Source organism: Vicia villosa, linkage group LG3 (genome assembly GCF_029867415.1).
Source record: "Vicia villosa cultivar HV-30 ecotype Madison, WI linkage group LG3, Vvil1.0, whole genome shotgun sequence".
Classification (NCBI taxonomy): domain Eukaryota; kingdom Viridiplantae; phylum Streptophyta; class Magnoliopsida; order Fabales; family Fabaceae; genus Vicia; species Vicia villosa.
The window spans coordinates 62,398,800-62,407,116 of record NC_081182.1 but is presented as its reverse complement, the minus strand read 5'-3'; positions in this window follow the sequence as shown (position 1 = coordinate 62,407,116).

Here is an 8,317-nt window from a genome sequence, read left to right as displayed (position 1 = left end):
GGTAATTTTAAGTAGAATAGTTGATTTTGATAGCTTAGTTTGGTAGTTATTGGTGATTTCAGGTGCTAGGAAGAATCGCTAAGAAAATGGCACGAGAACAGAAGGAAACAAAGAAAAAATGCAAGGAGAGAAGCTGACACGGGCGCCAGTGTCGTGGGACACGGCCATGTCAGATGATAGATGAAAAAGAGGCGCTTTTGGAAGAAGGCAGAAGCTGATACGGGCGCCAGTTTCATGGGACACGGCCGTGTCAGCAGATAAATGGAAAAGAAGCATTTTTTGAGAGAAAGCAGAAGCTGACACAGGCGCCAGTGTCGTGGGACATGGCCGTGTCAGTTGGTGCGGCCAGAATTTGTTTTTTATTTATTTCACTATTCCAAGTCTCATTAAGGGCGGTCTGGTCTTTTTGAATGAGAGAAATGTAACCTAACACTACTTAAACATAGAGGGGAGGAGTTTTTGGGGGATCTTGGATCATTGGAAAGAAAAAGTGACAGAGAAAGGAGAGCGAACAAGGGTTCTGGAGAAGGATCTTCAAGAACAATAGCAATTGGAGATCAAATCAATCCATAATTTCTTGTAATATTTTCAATTACCTTTGTTATTTTCTTGAATACTATGAGTAGCTAAACATCTTTATGTTAGGGGGATGTCCCTGAATCGCTTTTATGTAATGAATTGAGTACCGTTGCTTTACGAATTTGAAGTTTCTATGAATTAAGTTTATTTTTAAAGTGTCTAATGCTTCATTCTATTGGAAAATATTATGTTGATTTATGGTTAAGGTTAGGTCAGAAAAACCACCTTAATGCTTTTTGAATCATAACACTACCGGTAAACTGCTTAGGAATAAGGATTTGACGGTAGTGATTATCTATTCTAGGTTTTTTTTCACAAGGTTCTTGGTGCAAAAAATTAGTTGTTAAGGAATTTAAACTGAATTTAAGTACCAAATAGATTTTTTGCTAAGGAATTAGGGAAAATTAATATTGAGAATTGATACTAAATCATATTAACAACTTCGTAAGACAGCGGTTACATGAATTACAAGGCGGTTCATACATCTACCTTAGCATATCTTCTTATATTTGTACCAAGTAAACTCTTACTTATTGCTTCTTTTAAATATTGTCATTTTAAATAAATCAAACCGACCAAAACCACACCTGATGATCTTTTGTTCAATTGAATTATAATTCTCACTTATATTGCCACAGCAGTCCTCGAGATCGATACTTGGATAATCTCCATTTTAATAACTACTCCATCCGTTCCTTTTTAAGTGTCGTTTTAGAAGAACTTTTTTGTTCCTATTTAAGTGTCATTTTATTATTTAATGTTGTTATTTTTCAATTATACCCTTATTTTCTCAATAACTCCACCTCACATGTTTCAATTAGTTATTGGAAAAAGATAGTGTATGATTGAATTTATTTGGAAAGAGAAAAATAAATAAGGGTATAATAGGAAAAGTAACTCTAATAATCTATTATCTTGGTTGAAGAGCTTTATGCTAAAATGACACTTAAAAATGAACGGAGGGAGTACATCAGTAGAAAATAGTACACTTGCTATTTTTCCGATCAAGTACCTTAGTATCAAGATCAATTTTCCGTTCTTCTAAAATATCCATAAGCTCATGCATTCTTGATTCTTGATTCCAAACTTTTTCTTTGATATTTCTTCTCTGATAAAATTTCATATTCATCAAAACAAAACAAAGATAGAAGATGAACATCTTCTTCATAATCTTCCTTTTTTATGATGAAAAGATATATTGATGGGAAGTTTTTGTTTGACACTTGATGCCCCATATCTTGTATATCTCACTCTTTATTTTGTGATTCATGCTTTGTCTTTGGTATCTTGAAAATTAACAAAAACCACCATCTCTTCCCCCTTTTTTAACATTATCAAAAAGAAAAAGAGTAAAATCCAAATCAAAGTAATATAGGGGAAATCTACATCATATATTAAATTATTTATCCTCTTCACAATAATTTGATGTCAATGTTGATGCTATTCCAAAGAGATTATGTTTATATCAATGAGATAATTTTTGAAAGTGTCAATCTTTTCAATTTATCTTCAACTAATTAAACATTTTAAGTTTACTGTATCATATGGTTTTTTTTATCTTGAACAACTAATCTTAATTTTGAAAATTTAACACATGGTCTCCAACCATACCTATAAAAAACAATCAATAGTACTTTCTAGTTCAAATATTTTTCGGGTCCCTTAGAGTTAGTTCATTTTCTTACCCATACATACTCACCATTCAAAATACTAAAGTTTCTTATATAGCTAGCATTAGGAGTATGATTTTTTGTATTGCAATAAAACATGTAGGCTTAAAGAAATTCTTGTCTTTAGAAACCATAACTATTTTTAACATAGCCTTAATTTTAGAAGTTATAGTTCATTCTGTAAATTTGTAAGTTATTTCCATCATTAGTCTACTCCTCTGACATTGTTAACTTGCTCATCTATTGTTCTTTAGCTTCAGTCGCTCTTCTTCGCAAGTTTAGGTTTTAATAAAATTATTCTTAATGTTTTGTTTTACTTTTAGTTTTAGGTTTTAACTATCAATTTTTTTTATTAAACAAGTACTTAATAATTTATAAATAAAATATTTATTCAAACTAATAAATAATTATATATTTTTTGTGTTTATACTAAAATTATAAAGTAATATTAGTATTTATTTATATTTTAAAAAACTAAATTGAATGTATATGGTTTTTTTAGTTTAATATAATAAAACAATAACTACAATTCACGCATAGGCTGGCATATTCTTTCTCAATATTCAAAAAAAAATTTACCTTATATCCCATCAATTATTCTCATACCCCAATATTAAAGTTTTTTGATCAATATTCCCTTACATAAATAATTAATATTTTTTTTAAAAATCACTTTTTCAACCCACGCTTTAGACTCTTCCTAGAAAGACAAAAACCGCTTTAAAATCGGAACACTTTTATAAACTTTTTCGGTTCAGGAACAACACACCGAAATAGATCAAGTGAGTCTTCCTATTTTGATGCTTTAAAATAAAACACAATTTACCAGTCTTCTAGTTTTTATTCTTTAAGGTGGAACACATTTTACCAGTATTCCAGTTTTGTGTTATGATCCGTAACACTTTTGAAAACTTTTTTGGTTTGTGCTATTACATACCTGAACACTTTCACAAGAGAGTTCCAGGTTTTATGAGTTTTTGCATTTCGAAACTTTTTCAAAATGTGTTCCAGTTTTGGTCTTTTTACTATTTTTGCAGTGGTGCTAGCACGAGGCAGGGGCATTAGAATTCCAGATAATAGTTTAGAATGAGACATTCCACTGATGTTGGCAGAAGTGGAAGAGCATATTGGTGCACCTGCACCAGTATTGGTTACCTTCCAGAACCAGTTGAAGTTGAGCACAAATTACCCTCCAGAACCAGTTGGCTTTCTACGAGGGTCGTACAATATGTCTCTACTGGTAAAGTATGAGGATCATGTTGCTCAACATTTATGGTTTAGTGTGGTAACTAAATTAAATTTATTTTATATTGAAACATTTTTTAATTTTTAATTGTATTTTATAATATGTGTATATTTATTTTCAGGGGAGAGGTCCGAAGAAAGAGTGGAAAGTTGTTGGACATGGGCTGAAGCTTACACAGATGGTTCCTGTAGTTCTCCCACTAGAGATGGAGTTTTAGATGTCTAGCTCCGGTATATCTTCACTTCAGAGAACCAGTTTGACAAAGATAAACCCAAATGTGGCATTCACATTTGTAGAGAAATGACATCTAGAGACATCTTCATTTCACATGTCATTTGGTGAGATGAGTATTACTCATTAGCACAAGGTAACCCATAAGATGTTCTATGAGTACAACCACATATTTTCCTGTTAGTTCTAACATAGTCAACCCTCAATAACTCTTCAACAATGTGTCTTAAAGCAACTCGAGATACATAACCATGCAAATTTCCGTAAAATGGACTTATGTGTGCGTGTGCTCAACTTCATCCATAAATAGTATATGTCTTTTGCATGTCATTCACCATATATTTCTTGCATTTTGCACCAACATTTTTGTTAACGTGAAATCGACATAGCAAATTAATCGTCGTTGGAAACACAACTTCAATTACTTTCATCAAAGTAAGATCTCTATCTGTCAAAATCACTTGTGGACACAAATATTTCTTCACAAACATTTGTTTTAGCTTATCTAACACTCAACAAAACTCTTTGTGTGCTCAGACTCCATACAAGAAAATGCAACAACAAATGTCTACTCGGTCGATGTCATGCCAACAATTTCAAACATAGGTTGTATATATTTGTTTGTTTTATAAGTGTTGTCCATAACTAACACAATAAGAAAAATATTCAACAACTTCATTGAATCTGGATGGGCCCAAAAATATATCTGTCACAACTTCTAATTCATCTCTTTTTCTACTCCATTAAGCTTAAGCAAATGTTGTATCTCACTTCTATGACTTATTTTCTCTTTTTCTAACATACTCTTATGCTTATATATTTGCGTGATCCGAGTGACATTCTCAGGATCTCGCTCTTACAAGAAAAGCAGTATGTGTTTAGGTGGAACATGTCTTTTTGTCAAATCAACAACATGCTACTTCTCATTTGTGGTCAATCTACCAACAAAGATATGACCTTATAATCTATAAGGTAAACCATGATTATGTTCCACTATATATATCCTTGTATTTTCCACCTTTATCACAACCAAATATTACTTTGTTGCTTCTTCCTCTCTTACCTGTTTCAGTGTCTAAAGAGTGATAATAACAATTACTTCATTTCTGATTCCAACCTCTTTAATCCATTTATCACATCTTTTTGTGTATAAAATCTTTGAGCAGTTGATAATACATCAGAGGTATCTACACTTTTGTTGGGAAAATAACAAACATAGAGAAAAAAGAGGAACAAAATAACAACACAAGAGATTAACGTGGAAATTCCAAAATCGAAAAAAAACCACGACCTTTGTCAATAGACAACCAGAGAATAACACTATGTGAAAATTGTTACAACATATAATCTACCCTCAAATAACCCAGACCCCCAATACACCCACACCCTCTAAAATAAATATTTAACTACATCTCACAACACTCTAATACAAGAGCATAAGAGAACAAAGAAAGTCAAATACAAGCTTAAAGTGCTTTTGACTGGTGCATCTTGAAAAAGAAAAACTTGAACCCTATATATAGCCTTGGACTCTCTTTTCCTTCACAAAAATAAGCGATGTGAGACTTCTTCAACATATATATTTTCAACCAAACCCAACAATCTCCACCTTGAATGAAAATAATACATTAACTTTCATTATATTTACCAACAATCATACTCCATCATAAAGAGTGTCAACATGTTGTTTACGGTGATTTCTGGTAAACAGCCGCTAGTCCTCCAAATTATTAAGTATATTTTTGTTACTAGCAGGATCGACTAGATTGATCCTAGGACATGTGTCGATAAGGTGTCTATTATGATAGTTGAATTCATACTTTTGGGTTTTACTTCTAAGAGAAATATCTTAATCTATGACTTGATGTAAAAAACAATATAAAATACAAGGGAAATACTAACGAGTTCCCCAATGGCACTTGTTAAGAGTTTAAAAAAGTAAGTAATACTTATATTTAGTGTTTTAGAAATGGAAATAACTGACTTTTTTAAAGAATAACAAAGTTTGTTTTATTGAAATTGCTTGTATTCAATGTATTGGATATTGAAATAAATCATTTTTTAAGGAATTTTTTCTTTATATGGAATGCTTAAAGAGTGCCCCTGGGGAACTCGTTAGAAAATCATTTGAAATGACTGGACTATAAACGTAAATGATTCGACGGGAAATTTAAAGGTATTTAAATGACTTGTGTTTATAAAACAAAGGATAAATATTGAAAATATAATGGTGGTACACGTACATTTCTCAGCGAAAAATCTTTCTCTTACGCTTGGTACGTGAGTGATTTGTGAGTAATTTGTACAAAATGAACACCCCTGGATCCTACCACTAAGACCCTTATTTATACTAATTTGACCCTAACGGTCTTACTCTAATGAGATTACACGTTGCTCGCTTGCATGTGCTTCGAATTCCTGGAGTTCCACGCGTCCTTCTTGATTCAAACGAAACGCTTTGAAATTCAAATCTTCCCACTCGAGACTCTTTAATGCGAAGCAACGTATCTTTGTGAATAATAACATGTCAGAATATCCTAAGTATTTTATTCTTTTGACTTCGAAGAGAATCCATTTATATCTTACTTCGACTTAGAAAATACTTTTTGACATATAGTAACTTTAAAAATAGCCATTAGAAGCCATTCTCTCTTCGAAACATATGAATTTGAAGAACATAAATATCATGTCGAAATCTCCAGCTAACACATGTATATTTTTAATCAATCTTAACAATTTTCATCTTGATTAAAAATAATAAAAATTTCGTTGTCTTTACTGACAATCATACTCCACCATAAAGAGTATAGTCATTTGAAGCTACACAACTCCAAAAAATTTCACATTGTCTTTATCAACAATCATAGTTTAAAAAAATTATCATACTATCTCATGAAAAATATATTTCACTTGAAGATAAACCTCTTCAATAATTTCACATTGTCATCACCGACAATAATATACTTTATCATGAAGAATAAATTTCACTTGAAGCTAAACCACTCCAAGAATTTTCACATGCCGAAAATCAGGTTGAAAACTTATGGTGTAACTTCCTTGTTGGCAGGAAGCTCTTCAACCACCGACATAATCTTGCACCTTGTGTAATATTGATTTTATCAACACATCTTTGACTTGAACTTTCCACAAGCAAAAAACAATTCTTTCATCAATTTTCTCTATTCCAAACTGCACATCGGAACTTATGATTACAACTCAACAACTCTTTCACAACACTACCCTTCTTTTCTGATATACCAGTTCTTGAAAATAACAAACATAGAAAAAAGAGGAACAAAATAACAACACAAGAGATTAACGTGGAAACTCCAAAACCGAAGAAAAAACCACGACCGTTGTCATTAGATAACCAGAGAATAACACTATGTGAAAATTGTTACAATACATAATATACCCTCAAATAACCCAGAGCCCCAGAACACTCACATCATCCAAAACAAATATTTAACCATATCTCACAACACTCTTATACGAAAGCATAAGATAACAAAGAAAGTCAAATACAAGCTTAAAGTGTTTTTGACTGGTGCATCTTGAAAAGAAAAACTTGAATCAAGCGATGTGAGACACACACACACACACACACGCACGCGCGCGCGCGCACACACACACACACACACACACACACACGCACGCACGCGCGCGCACACACACACACACACACACACACGCGTGCGCACACACACACACACACACCAGGGCCGGCCCTGGGCCCGGGCAAGCAGGCCCACTGCCCAGGACCTCAAGAAAATGGGGGCCTCAAAATGGGGTCCTATGTAACAAATTATAATACTCTAACAATAAAATATATAAACTCTAGCGAAATTTATATATGACATGAGACATGTAGTCCAGCGGTACATTCATGTCTTTGGGAGCATAATGTCAGCGGTTCAATACTCTGATCCGTTGTATCACCGAACATAGAAAAAAAAATACTCCACGTAATAGTTTTCTGTGGCCAATTATAACATATTAATATAGAGCAATTTTAAAGTTTAAGAAAAACATAATAATTTTGTATTATATAAATAAAAAATTATAATTTAATATCCATATTAACTATAACCACTAATTTATATAAACTCATTTAATAAATTACAATTTAAAAAAATAAAAATATTCTATTTAAAAAATAATGCTTCTGACTAAAATTTCGGTAAACAATATATTATCATGTTAAATTTATATTAGTATAAATTTTAATTTAAAATTATTATAATTTTATTTTAATATAAATTTAAGAGACTATTTATATTTATATGTTATAACTAAATATTTTAAAAGTTATAATATAATTAACTCATTTATTATCAATTTTTTTGTTAGAGACTCTTATCCACATTGAAATTTTTGTTGTTGTTAGAAGCAACCAACACTTTGTATTTTTAATTTTGTTTCTGAAATTCTTTTTCATTTTAAAGACAAATAAAAAAAAATTTATTAAGGGTCTATTTTTTTTTTTGCCCGGGGCCTCTAAAAAGTCGGGACCGGCCCTGACACACACAACACACACATTTTCAACCACCCATCACATTTTTGTATATATATATTTTTTCAACCAAACCCA